This window comes from Aphis gossypii, chromosome X, assembly GCF_020184175.1.
Source record: "Aphis gossypii isolate Hap1 chromosome X, ASM2018417v2, whole genome shotgun sequence".
Taxonomy (NCBI): Eukaryota; Metazoa; Arthropoda; class Insecta; order Hemiptera; family Aphididae; genus Aphis; species Aphis gossypii.
The window spans coordinates 41,595,582-41,609,882 of NC_065533.1; the positions used below are offsets into that span (position 1 = coordinate 41,595,582).

Sequence of the window (14,301 nt, forward strand, 5' to 3'; positions counted from 1 at the left end):
TATTACATTATATTTATTCTTGGTATTAACATAATGTGGACAAATACCATATCTACATTTATAAATATAATTTACAAACATTGAACTTTACGATGAAATAACTACAATACGTAAGAACTAATAAATTTTCCAATACTCCCAATCCATGAAAAATGATATGGATATTAAAAGTTCGAAAATGTTGTATAATATGTTTTTATATTTTTCTACACTACAGAAATTCTACAGACAATGCATATTATATCTTTATAGATTATGTTCAAGACTTATAGAGACGAGAGTGTCACACGAGAAAAATAATTTTTCAATTTTTCAGTGAGGTTTAAGAAAGTCTTGAAAAACTATGAATTAAAGAATGAAATATGCGTTAAAAGAGTAAGCTTATTATTTTTATATTATTTTAGGTTTTAAAATGTTTTCTTAAAGAAATTACAATTTTTTCTAAATATTAATTTTGTTTTCTATAATTTCCACGAAAACTCACAAAAATGTATAAAAAATAATTTAATTTAATTTAACAATTTTCATTGTTTGATCAATGTATTAAATAAATATTTTCATATTCATATTTTCAGATTAATTAAAAAAAAAAAAATGTGTAGGTAGTCATGTTTCAAAAAATGTATATGTATTATGTTTATTCTAATAAACAGTAAATAAAAATATATAATATATTTTATAACATTATATAAAAAATGTCAATGTTCTATATTTGTTTCACAAGTTACAGAACAATTAAATTTATTGATTTAATATAATGCTTTGATGTACAAAATATTAATATTTATTTTAATCGACTCTGAGTGATTTGATAAATCTATTAATTTTAAAGATACTTAATGATAAACTTTTTTGATTAACTATTTTTATTCAGAGGTAGATGAAGATCTTCAAAAATTACTCATTAAATACCTTTCCATGCTATAAGTTTATATCTATAGATTTTAAAATATAATTAATTTGGTTTTTTACATTTATTTAATAAAATTACTTGCAGGCTCAAGCCTATTTTTGTAATAAAAATAAAAGTTAAGTAAGATTAATAAAATTAGGTAATATTTGAGTGTTCTTGGGTACCTATGTTTTAGAAAATTACGAAAATCATTATAAAAAATATATATAATATATAATATATTATTATCAATATTAATAATTTTATTATTATATTAATATTCCAAAATACTTTTAAATAACTAATAAGTCAAGTATACATTTTCTATGTAGTAAACTAGTAAAGACTTACTTAAAAATAATGTTGTTTTTTCAATGTATGTAAAATATAGGTTTATTGTAAGTTATTAAATCTAAAACATTTTAGAATTGTAGCATAATAATTTACGTTAACATATTATATTTTATAGTTGATTAATATTTTAAGTGTAAGTGTGTAATGATGATAATCGATAATCGTATAAAAAACAATTATACTATAATACAGCATATAAAAAAAAAAAATTATAACCACAAAACTTATATAAAAAAAATTAGGTAGGTTAAAAAGATAGACGTTTGAAACTCTTTCAGTTTCACTCAGTTTGGCAATTTAAACTTCAATCACTTATAGGTGTATATATATATATATATATAAATGAATGACCCGAGTACTATGTTTTATATTTTTTATAATGAAAAATGGTGTGTATTTGGATTAAATCATTTTGAACCACCCTTCAGCCCTTCTACTTGAAAAATGAGTAAACTAAGAAAATAAAACCCAATCGTTAATTAATCCATCACCGAAATTAAATTACAAAACTGTATTTGCTCATTATAATATTTTTTTATTGATTTATTTTAATTTGATAATCTAGTATAGGTACGAAATATATTTTATGATTATAAAAATAAATATTACCCAATTTAATAGAAATATTTAAAATAGTTACTACTACCTATACAAAATTCAAAAAATAAATATTTTTAAATTGTACATGCAAATATAATTGAGAATAGTTTGCGTTAAAGATTATTATATTGGTTAGACTTACATTTTTATATGAATTATACTAAGTACCACCAAATATTTTTTAAATTTATTAGTAAAAGTAATTAAAAAAATTAAAATAAATGTAATATATTTTCATTTTATACTGCCCAAGCTCCAATTTATTCTTAATTATAATTTTTAATTTTAATAATTATATCATTATTTATAAATAATTATAAAATAATAAAACTTTACTTTTCTCCAAAGTTAACAGTAAATTATTATTTTTCTAATTTAAAATATTATACCTATATTTATTTTATACAAAAGCCGACCGCAAATATCATACATTCTTTAGTACATAAGCATAGTGATCATCAAATCCTAGGAGTGACGGGGTGAAAATAAAAATTTCACTATCACATTACCACGGTACGTATGAAAAGTAATATTTGTTAAACTACAATCTACATATCTCATAAATAAATAAAATATAGAGCAAATACTACTTGGTCGTTGAATTAAAGTAATGAAAACATTTTTTTTAACTAGAATAAATAGTTTTGTATGTATTTAAATTGGTTATATTTATGTGACTTTGAAAACTTAAGAGAATAAAAATGTACTGCAAAAATTAGTAATTTAATTCAAAAGCAGTCGTCTCTAATGTTGGATTGGAATTTCAATTACATGTAAAAATAATATATTGTATCATAAATACGTTTTTAACCAAAGAAAATCGTGTTCTTTATTTATTGCTACACTACTTGTAAAATGTACATGTACAAAAAAGTCAATAATAATTGAATTTGAAAAACTAATTCATAATGTTTCACGCTTCATTAATTAAACAAAAAAAAAAAACCTAACGCATTCCAAATTGCCATAAAAAACAACCTTAATTTGTTTTTTACGTGTTTCAAATGTCCAATGCGTTTGATATAAATATATAGTACCTACGTTAATATAGCAATTAATAAGCGCTTACCTATGGACTATGGCCTTTAAACAAGTATATAGACAAGTACTGAATCAAAAATCACTGGTGTATTTTTGAATGTTATCTATTAAAATTTAAAATTACCTCCTTCTGAAACCTTTCGGGCTTCAAGTCTAAGTAGATTATAAAAATTAAAACTATCATAGTATCATGAGTTGACAAATACGAATTGTCAGTGATACCACCGTTTGGTTTTCTCATTGCTTATGTTTATTCTTTTATAAAGTCCCAGAGATCGTGGTCTGGTTAAAATATGTAGACATCTTGTTTTAAGTTATAACCACAAACCTCTATCAATCGCATTTATTTACAGGTGATAGCATATTTCCCAGGACACTATAATTGTTGCTGCATATCGGTTATCATACAAAATACCAAACGGTTACTGATAATTATTTAATGTAATTTCACTTATTAGTAATAACTTATAAAATTAAAATTATAATATCTGTTTATATATTTTCATTTTTACTTTGTTAGTATCAACATTCAAAACCATTGGCCATTGATTGAGTAAACACGTAAGTATACAGTATATTATTTAATCAATACTATTAGGTACCTATTTATAAGAAGTGTTGGATTCTGTGTATATTTCCATTAATAAGTTTATTTTTAACGAATTTCTTTGAAAAAAGGTCAATGTGAATTTATTAGGAGCTTAGCACGTCATTTATTCCTAGTTAAATTATTCAATTTAAATATTTCAATATTTCGTTTCAATCTAGAAATAATACGCCGTTGTAAAATGTTATAAAAATAATACATTTTGTTTTATTTATTTAATAATATACTCTGAATAGGATTGCAAATTGTATGTTTTGCTCTAATAACGAGCGAGGTGAATTTAGCATAGAAAATAATAAGTTTTACATTTTTTATAAAATCTATCTATCACATATCATAAATCAGTATGATAAATGTGTAACATTTCCGATATTTTTATTTTTATTTTTTTTTGCTTAAATTATATTTGATCACTAAATTAATTAATTTCTTACCTATAAAGTTATACATTTTCAAACTATCAACAATAATATATCTATATAATTTGAGCATATTAAAAATTCATAAATCTATAAACCTAATTGTCCTCAACACAAATTAATTAAAGGTTTAACTTTTAGATATATTTTTTTTTTATCATTTAGTAATGTAATGAAGTTTAAGAAAATAAGAAGTTATTTAATTTTAATAATAAACACAGATTAATTTACTTGTTAATTTAATTTTAATATTTTTATTGTCAAGATAAACATATGATAAAATCTAGTAGTTATTTATAAAATTATATTTATTTTAATATGATATATTTCACAGAAATATATTTTGGAAAAAAATATTTATAAAAAAAAATAGTATGGGGATCATTCTACAGTGTAATGTACAAATACTTATTGTTTAAACTCTGTTTATATCTAAATAACTTCAGTTTGTACAAATGCATGTATTTAGAAAATTCTTATTTTTAAGTGAGTTGAAGTGTGATGATCAATTGAAAAACGTTAAATGACATAATAAAATATAAAAAAAGAAATTCTCTACGGCTGTACGAGTTTTTTATACCAAATCGTGGGCAGGGTCTTTTGATGCGGGTCGATCACTGGAAGAATATATTGACTATTAGTTTTAAAGCTTCTTTTTCTTTGTTGGAAAACACTTTTTGAAATGGTAAAAAAAAGTTTAAAACTTTATTCAGCATCTCTAGAGATTTGGTAGATACTGCAGAATACTGATGGTACTTATCAAAGATATCATTTTTTTTTTTTTAATTTCCTTATAGTTTTAGATACGATTTTAAGGTAAAATAATATTAGGTAGGTACGTAACAAAAAAAAACAACAGAAATATAAATCAAACATCGTTAGATATGTACAGATATAACTTGACTTATTGCGATCATTATTAGTTTGAACTATGAATTGATATTATGTATGTTAAGGTAAAATAAAACGAATGCAAATAATTTTTTTTTAATACTTTTTTAAATTAATTTTTGTATAGAAATAATTGTGATAAAGGTAGAAAGTTACATCAAGTAAGCGAGAGCAAAAAGTAAATTTAGGAATAATATTATTAACCGATATCAAGACGTTATATACTGATTACATTGAACACTGTTATCCAATATTTAAATTTCAAATAATACATTTACCGCATTAACGGGTTTTCCTCGTAAAACTGTTTATTATTTTTTAAATATAATTAAAAATCATAATAATACTGTTATTATTATGTGTAGGTATTCTATGTATCCTAAAAAATTTTTCCTCAATGCCTACATTAATTAATGGGAAAGATGTTAAGTTGAAGAAAATAATAGTTATTTTATTATTTATAATTTATATTCACTTTATATTCCCGTATAGTTTTCAACCAAAGTTTATAAAATTAAATGTTGTAGAAATTACCATAATGAAAATTTAGCAGTGCTATTATAGGACTATAATAGTTTATCAATATAGTTTTATTTTATATGAGCTATTTCTTATACTAAAATTCTAATAACATCATTTCTTACTTAATAAAAAATATATTGACTTGTAATGTTTATATTTTTGTAATATCGATACTAAATAAAGCGTAGTTACCAGCTATATACACTTATATTTATACTGTATTTTAATATTATTAATTAGAATAAAATAATGTGTCAATACTAATCACTTCATTCAAGACAGACCTATTCAAAAATAAATTTTATAAAATAATTGATCTATTTTAAACTACAATTAACTCAAAAATCACTTTACTTTATGGTAGTAAGTTGAAAGGTTTATAGAATTTATATTATTAATTATTATTTTTGAACAAAATATTTTTATTACAATTTAATTAATTACATTTTTTTTTAAATGTATATAAATTGAAATAAATAAATTTGAAAATATAAGGTAGGTATATATACAAATATACAATTAATATATATACTATAATACAATACATACATAACTGTAAAATTGTAGACCATATAATAGTCTATTATGAAATATTAAAATGTTTATGTTAACTCAAATAATATAAAATATTAATATTAAGTTATGATAGTAATTAATAATCATTAATAATTTTAATAAAAATACTTCTAATTAGTTTGAACTTTTGAACTCTGAATAATATCCAAAAATAAACTATTTGTCTTACTTTGAAAAATACGTATTATTTTTATTACACTTCTATCCTTATTTTGAACTAATGAATTTATAATGAATTATATTTACAAATAAATAATATCAGTATTTCGTAATACCTAATTGTATATATTTAATAAAAATAATATACAAGTTGTACAATTTAAGTGTCTACTGATATTATCATAAAGGCTTGACTTTTTTTTTAAATAATACTTTAAATAACTTAATGTTTTTACAAAATATCATTTTTTCACAATATTAAAACGTTATCATTTCTAAGTTGTTTTATTTTTATTTTGAATGACAATACATTTTTAATTAGAAAGTTATTTTCAAAGTACTTCGATACATAGGTACGATCGAATTTCGAACGAGTTGTTAATTATAGCAAGTTATAAGTACTTATAACTTTATAAGTATTTAATGTTTAGATGTACGGAGTAGAGAACTAAAATTTTACGAGCTATCTCTGCGCCACTACTCCACTCATTAACACATTAAATACTTATAACTTATAAGTTATAATTAATTAACTACTTGTTTGAAATTAAATTTGATATGTATCAATGTACTTTCAACAATATTCTGCTTTAAAAATGTATTTTGTTATTCATAAAAGTAAAAATTTTAATAAATAATAACGATAACAATTTTATAAATATAATTTATTTCCAAAAAATTATTTTGGGTAAGCATAGGGTTTGTAAAAAATATGTATATTCTCAAAAATGTTAACGTTTTGAAAAAATAAGTGTAGAGACTTAAATTGATTAATCACTCTAGACTACAATAAAGATATTACGAATTATGTGAATAGCCAGAACGATTGAGCATATTATTATTTTACCTTTTTAGCAACACGATTGTGCATAGACTATTTTATGCGACGTTGCCGCATTCATGTTGCCGAAATTTTGTAATTTATTAATTTTACTCATTATTACATCAATTATTATGAGCCAAGCCCAGCTTTATTGACAATTTTATCGATTAATATCGACATTATATATTGTGATCAGCGTACTAAAAATATGGACAAATATCAGATAATTAAGATACAATTTCAAAATTATTATAAAATATCAATGTTTAATCGCCTTTAGTCGTGTCGCATACAACGCGTTTCATATTTTAATTTTGTATACTTTTATTTTTTTTATATTGATCTAGATTCTATTATTATTTTTCAAAAATCTTGCGGGCCGCATTCATAGTAAAAATATGTATTTTATACAAAAATTCAGTTTTAGTTAACCAATTTTATCGAAATAGAAAATATACATGCTAAATTTCAAATGTGATCGCGGGCCGCATATTATGACAGGCCGGGCCGCGGGTTAAAAACCCCTGTTCTAGACTGAATAACAATTATTTTATCAAAAAAAAAAAAAAAAAAACAAAACCAAAAATTGGCCCTAGTGAATTTATATAAATATAAATTAATTTGAGAGCGAAAAAAACAGAATCTTTTATTCTTTTAAGATGGAGGTGTACCAATAATAAATGTTCAGCAATAATTTTCTCTTGTTTAGATATATAGGATTGAATGTAATGTGATTGAAACTTCTGGACACCATAATATATTGATTTTATTATTTTCATAACTTTTATTATTATTATCAAATCGATTTATGTAGTATAATTATATTATTGACTATGAAATCGTGTTTTTTTTTTTTTTTTTGACAAGTATATTTTGTATTATAAATTATTATAATTATTTAAATAAATTATTTTGTATAATATAGTTCAAAATTGAAAATAGCAACGTTGTAGAGTTTTAATGCTCAATCGTGCCGTAGCCTAAATAGCGTACACAAATTTAGATAAAAACTATTTATCATTACCAACCTAATATAAATCCAAAAAAAATAAAGGAAATTACACTTCATAAGGATGCTAATTGGTAATAATCCCTTGGTCGTTCTATGTATATAAATAGGTACTATATCTAATCTATGTAGCTATAAAGTATATTAGCGGTGGCCAACCTTTTTTTGGTCATGATCTACTAAAATATACTTCACTTTTGAGGATCGACTTCCATAGAAATTTTTTTTATATTTGAATAACTATAATTATAAAGAAACACATAGGGCGGGTGACCCTAAAAATAAATTCTATCATGATCGACTTTGAAATTATCCGTGATCGACTGTTTGGCCGCCCCTGTAGTATATTATACCTAAGTACCTTACTTGGTTTAGTATTTAATTTAATTATTATTATTATTATTAATATAAACTGTAACGTTCTGTAAACAATTATTTGAAGAATTATACTAATTAGTCAAAATTCTTGAAAAAAAACATTCATGGCGTTGAGTGGTTGATTTTAATCACTTAGACTTAGAAGGTCAAAACACCATTTTCGTTTTAAATGTCTCCTGGGATCATCTGGAATAATGGGATATCATGAATAGATAGATCGTGTATTAGGTAATTACAATGGTTAGTTAGGTTAAAGTGAAAGCGCTTAATTTAATATTTTATAAATCGAAAATTAATTACAAATATTAATTAATGCTATTTATTCCCTAATAAAATTAAATATATTAAAATAGATTACTAAACGCTATTATCGCATTTAAACCACATATGTTAAAATAAAGATTAAAATTATATAGTAGTAATCAATGATTACTAATCATTATCTTATACAATAAGCAGTCGTGCAGATGTTTTAAATCAGGGGTCTCTAAACTACAGCAAGCGGGCCGCATTCGGCAAGCGAACAAGTTTTAACACCCCAAAGGACGTAAACTATCTAAAAATATGAGTAATAACAATAATTTTTTTTTTAAAATACTTTTGAACTTAAAATCTAATTCTAAAAACGTTTTTCTGAACTTGACGTAAATATTTTTTAAAATTAGTTTACTGTTTACACGATAGTAGTTGTGATATTGAGAATAGTTAATTTATATTAAAAATCAAATATCGTGAAGTTACATTACCTAGCAGTTTTAATTAATATTAAAATTATTATAATAATAAATTTCTTTCAGATACACAATATTCGAATTGCAATTTTAATATATATATATATCTATATATTATTATACTATTTAGTCTATAACTTATTTGTGAGAATAAACTTTTCTTTAAATGAAATACATGTAATCAAAATATAGTTTGGCCATATCTTACAAACATTTGGAATTAATTTTGAAAATGGGAACCAGTAACATTAACATAGACCTTCAATTCGAAAAAATATTAACAGAAAATTTTCATACTAAATATATTTAAGTAGTTGTAGATTCAAAGAATTTTTTTTAAATAATTATAAGTATATATATTTTTATAAAATTAAAAACTGTATCTGTTCATACATTTTGGCCCGCTAAGAGATTTTGATATTTTATGTGACCCTTGAATGAAAAAGTTTGAAGACCCTTGTTCTAGAAAACAGAAGAATTTTTATTAAAAATATATTAGAGAATGAGCGTGGTTCAAAAAAGTTAAATATAGTAATATTGAAAAATAAAAATGATATTGAATTAAATACCGACGAATGAACAGTCTTGATATATAAAGACTATTTTGTGCTCTGTACATAACTTACAAGCATGTATTATATTGTTATGGACGAAGTTTTACATAAGTACTATAATATATACCTATATTTTCAACCTCGTTATTTTGTCTTAATTTAACTTGGCAATTAAATTAACGCCCCAAAACGCTTAAACCTTAAATAATTTAATTCTAAGGTAACGCCAATTCGTATCTATTATCTAATAAAAATATTAATCTTAAAAAGTAAAAGACGAAAAATAAGAAAATTAACATAAAATTATGAAAGTTTTTTTGAATTCAACAAATTCAACCATATTTTACATATTTTAAACCCCAGCCCCATAGCCCACCAAAAAACCAATTTTTTTATTCATTAAATTATATTTATGATTTTATTGACATTATGGTTATGTTGTGTTTAGTATTATTTGTTATGTACCTACTATCAACTACATACTTATGGTTCAACATACTTTATTGAGTTTAATTTTCTTATTTAAATATTATGTAAAGAATAGTAAATACTCTTCATTTTACTAGTTAACTACACAAGCCTATATAGTATGTTATGAAGGATTGTCTTATTAGTTAAAATTTATTATATGTACCTACACAAAAGTATGTTTGAATGAATAATAATTTAAAAATGTAAAACTGTTCAATGTCCACACATTTTAATGTTTACACAATGATAACTGTTTTCAAGGCATTAACAGAAAAACTATTTGTCCATTGAATTATTGATAATATTGTATGTATTATAATGTATAACAATATTATATTTATTCAATTACAAATGTTATATAGTATGAAATATAAGTACTTAGATAAAAAATGTTCAAAAATTAAATCTTATACGTTTAGAATATACATCAAATATAATTTTATTATAAGTATCCAAATAAAAAAACTTTGATATTTGTCAATTTGTGTATTGTTAAAACTCGTTTGTAAAATAAATATTAAATATGATAATGTTTTTTTTTTTTTTTTTACTTGTATTATGGGAACAAACGAATATAATATGACATAATATTAACTATAAAGTGAGCTCCGAAAAATTGTTTTTCTAATTAAATTGTATTACAAAGAACCATTAAATAAAAATAGTAATGCTATCACTTAATCAATAATCATTGATATCTAAAAAAAATAATAACTACAAATAAAAAGAATTTATGTATATACTCTTGAATATCACACTAATAAACTAATTTGAATAAAATGTTGTTGAATATACAAGTATACAAGTACATAAAAAAAAAAACGTCCCCCTTTCTTAAATCTCATTGTGTAATACTATAAAATTTTTGAAAACATTCTGACGGTTTTAAAAATCGTTTTCTGATTAGCATAACGATAACATAATACCGAAACATAAAATCTAAATAACATCGTCTTTCTCCGAAACGTTAAACATTACATAAAATAGCTTTACGGCAGTATAGCATAGTACACAAAACTGTTTGTAAGAAACCGGTAAGAAAATGTTACTTTCGCTAGAGACCTACAAGTACGACCTACCAACCTATACCAGCTGTTATATACCACGTCCAGCCGCCGTGTTTGTGTTATTTATATTATTACGTTATAGAATCGACCAGATTAATATTATTATAATTATAAACAGGTAGCATACAGGGCGTACTAGGAAGAACTGACAATTTTATGTTGAAATGCTCTACCAAATATTCGCAACACAATCTATACATATAGATAAATCGTACTATGTAAAAATGTGTGGTACCTACACATATCGATAGGCAATGGGTTGGCAATACGGCGAGTGTTAGCACCGCATTAATGTTGTAGTAGTACAACACGAGCCAGATAACGACTGCGGCGACGGCGGCGATGCACGGCGGTCGATCATCATCATACTATTAGTAGGTATACGTCACTGCTGCGATCAACAGGAAATAACAATTATTACAATAAATTATCATTACTATTATTATTATTATTATTATTACAAACTAAAACCGCGTGATAACACCGTGTATAGTGCAATATAAAATACTGTTCACGGCATATTATATATATTATAGCGGTTAGATGGCCGTCAGTCGCAGCGCTTAATCGTATTATATATGTATGTGGTGGTCATAAACGCGTAAACGCCAGACCGCGGCAGTCGTTATTTACCAAAATCCCACACTATAAAATATTATAATGCACTAAGATCTTACAATTATTATTTTTTGTACTGCCATCGTCGTTGTAAAGGTGTGTAAACAAATTTCACAAAAAACATACACACTACGATCCGATTTTTAGATTATTACGAACGAATGATATTATTATTATTTTTTTTTTTTTTTTAGTGCACTAGAGTCGAAGAAAACGAAGAAACACGAGATCCTAAGAATGTTCTTGTGGATGTAATAAAACCGGACCACAGACAACTTCTGAAAAACTGCAGAGCCACAAAGCAATAATTAAGCATAAAAAGTAAGTGTTACTTGGTCGCATTTAAACTTTAAAGAATACAATTATTTAGAAAAGGATAAGACATTTTTGTTAATAAAAAAATAACACAATTTCAAAGTTCAAAATAATTTTTAATAATTTTAATAAAATATCACTGGAAACGTTCGTCGTGGTATTAAAAAAATACATCATTCATTTTTTCATTATTTATTTGCCGCTCATTAGATTATTTTTATTAACATACTGTAATTGTTGTGTAAAATACAGAAATACATTTTATTTGAAAATTCAAAGAAAAATAATAATTTTCTTTGCATGCAAATACTTGGTATATCCGCGGGGGCTTGGGCCCATGGCTACGCTCCTGTTGTTCTTATACACATAAATTATAGGTTCGATGGCTGTTGCGCCTTGCGTATATTACCGCACATACCTCCAAATACAATATTATTAATAACAACAAATATCATACAAATGCTGTTATTGTTTTAGTATTATTGTTATTATTATATTACAACTGGCCTGTGGGTATAGACGATTTCATACACAATCCCGACCCTGTCCGTGTTTGCATATATATATATATATATATATATATACATTTACATTATATAATATAATATATTTATAGGTATGTGTGCAAGTACGGTACGCGTTCAGCTGCTTTCAACTTCATAATTAATTTTATATTATTCATTTACGATTTATATACCAATAGGTCGGACGGAACCGCCGCTGCTAACTGTACGGCACGGAAATGTCGTCATGAGCAGTAAGCCGTCGATTTCTCTCTTTTACCATTTCACCGAGCACAACTATTATAATATAATAGACTTCCGGTCTTTCACGGTTATTGTTATTTCAGCGCTGGGCAATATTACGCGTCTGTGTAAATATTCGCGCGTTCAAATATTTAAACGACATTGACAAAGTGCAACGCAAAGTTTAACAACGTTACGAAGCTAAAATTATTAATTAATCACGAACTGATAAAATCGGCATGGTGATGGAATCTAGCACACACATATAATGGAAGCCTCACATATAAAATATACCTAAGTTCTCTTTTAAATTGCACCACCATGAACGGAACGAACTCGCGTCTAACACCAAATTTATCGCCATTTTAAAATAAATAATATATTATATACGAGAAATCCAGACGAATAGTTCTCACGCGTGAACAAATCGGTCCTGATATAATATGCCCGGTTGATCATATACGCTTATATATGTTTGACTTGAATTTACCATACATGTATAAAGATCTAAAATAGTAAAAAAAAAAAAAAAATCTACAAACATACTAACAGCATGTTAATTTCAAAACAATTTCAGCTATTACTTTTTAGTTTTTAACTTTGTGCATGTTTATACATGCATAATAGGCACATTAATACGATAAGAAATAATAATCATTATAATTTACAATAATTACAATAATACGAGTAAAATAATGTTATATTATTAAATCGATCAAGTATTGATTATCACGGTATTTTTAAATCGAAAACTTAATGAATAAAACAATACGTTTAAAATATTATATGAAAATTGCTAAATTATCTTGTACAATAATGTAATATTTTACTGTAGGTTACGTATGCTATGCAACATGCATTACCAATAAATATTTTAATTACTCTATATAGTGTGTATTATTAACTAAACTAACAATTTAAATACCATATTATGAGGTACAAAGTATAAATTGTTTAATAAAATAAATATCATATTTAGTGGCTGGGAGAAAGGATTTAATCCCTATAAATACTATCATTGAAATGTATTGATATTAAATTAATTTTTTTTTTTTGTTCAGGCAATTATTCGCAATTGGCACTTTAAAAAAAATCCAACTGCAGATATGAACAATTGCAAAAACGGATACGAAAATACCGCATGTAATTCAAATGATGATGCAGGAGCTCAAACAATGTCAATAGAAATGGATCGTGTGGGTAATGATGAGATGAATGCTGTCGCTATGACCGGATGCTGTGGTAACAATTTGAATAGCAATAACAACCATCAATCTGGTGATAAGTCTCTCAAAAACGGCTCACCGGACGTATGCCAGCCCAAATGCCCAGCGGTCAGATCATCACCTTGGGATCCACTGAAAACGAAGATTATGGCTGTCTTGACCATAGCTATGTTTGCATGGCTACTGATAGGCGTTTTCGCTAAAAACCTGTAAAAAACCTGCAAACATTTTCAACAGATTTAATAATCTCAATCTAAATGTTAAACTGTTAGAAATAGCACGCCCAAGTGTCTTTCATAAAC

At 24.6% G+C, this 14,301-nt stretch overlaps 1 long non-coding RNA gene across 2 annotated transcripts; it reads left to right on the forward strand.

The window, feature by feature from the left end:
• The first annotated feature begins 11,478 nt into the window (after nt 1-11,478).
• LOC114123497 (uncharacterized) lies at nt 11,479-13,857 on the forward strand. 2 transcript variants are annotated; one of them, XR_007606058.1, is made up of 4 exons: nt 11,479-11,808; nt 11,907-12,033; nt 12,644-12,784; nt 12,878-13,525. It is a non-coding gene; the product is annotated as an uncharacterized LOC114123497 (long non-coding RNA). The 2 variants fall into 2 exon arrangements; XR_007606059.1 differs by lacking the exons at nt 12,644-12,784; nt 12,878-13,525 and adding an exon at nt 13,835-13,857.
• The last annotated feature ends 444 nt before the right edge of the window (nt 13,858-14,301 follow it).